Source organism: Penaeus monodon, chromosome 33 (assembly GCF_015228065.2).
Source record: "Penaeus monodon isolate SGIC_2016 chromosome 33, NSTDA_Pmon_1, whole genome shotgun sequence".
NCBI classification, from domain to species: domain Eukaryota; kingdom Metazoa; phylum Arthropoda; class Malacostraca; order Decapoda; family Penaeidae; genus Penaeus; species Penaeus monodon.
Genome location: NC_051418.1, coordinates 11,158,281 through 11,159,434, shown reverse-complemented (window position 1 = coordinate 11,159,434; position 1,154 = coordinate 11,158,281). Strand labels below are relative to the sequence as shown.

General features: G+C 36.8%; 1 protein-coding gene across 1 annotated transcript in view; it reads right to left on the bottom strand.

Moving 5' to 3' along the window:
* Positions 1–1,154, bottom strand: part of LOC119594025 (neurexin-4-like) — a gene marked incomplete in the record, with an annotated part of 37,999 nt that overhangs the window by 27,991 nt on the left and 8,854 nt on the right.

Sequence of the window (1,154 nt, the reverse complement as noted above, 5' to 3'; positions counted from 1 at the left end):
CAAGCACAACAGATCATTCCAGTTTTTATACGAGGACAAAGAGTACACTGAGCACACATATTTTAAAATATATGTTTCTCGCCATCTACCTTCGCGTGACCTGAATAATCCCTGTAAGTAATCCACACATCCGCATTGTCTGAGTACTGTAAAATGTACTCGGTCACATACTCTCTTGTGTTCTGTTTACCCTGTGTGGCTATCTTAGTCACATTCTGCCTCTCGGGAAACTCCACGCTAAGATACTGATAGTAGTTATTCTGTTGGGCTGACCATGCTAGCTCTCCTGAAATTATATGTAAAGAGGGGGAACCCTGGCTAAGTCTTACAGTGTTCCTAATGTAAAGAGGAAGCTTTGCAATGACTAGGATACACTTCAGCACTAGCAGTCTTACTAGCACTGCTCACACAAGGGGAAATTATATACGATGACTTAATAAAATCTAAAAACTACAAATTTCGATCAGAATATCTCTAAAAGTAACAAATAATTTTCCAATCTTGTGGCATACCATGAAAATTAGAACATATTAAAAAATCATCTGCACATATTTCCTATTTCCCAAAAAATATACCATTCATATAATTTTTTTACACATTCCCCTTTCCCCCTAGCCTTTGTAAACCATCAAAACATAGTAATAAATATACTGCATGAGAAAGAAAGTAACTTTCTGCAACTGTACCTTAACATAACAGTGATAAATTTAATTTTTAGGCATAATGAAACAAAGTGCTAAAATATTAGCTGTACTGGATTTACTAACAAAATGTTTTTCAAGCCATACTCCTTGATATAATGTATGGAACTGTGATTGGGTTGTATAGCAGTATTCTATTTAGAAGTATAGCAAAGTCACTCAGCAGATCTTAGGTAACTTGCAGAATATATATAGCAAATATAGTTGTAATGCCTGGTAACCGAACTCAATGCCAACGAGTCTTTCATACACCAGAATGGACCATGCACCAGGGTGCCATGTGCAGTCAGCCACTCAAAGGAATTACATAATATCCTCCCTTTCTACCATAATGGCTGCAGCCTATACTATTTTCCAGGATATATGGCTAAAAGCTATCTTACACCTGCATCTCCTCAAATACTGCAGTCATGACCAAACAAGCAAAAAACTGTTTAGTGCAGGCTCAATGCA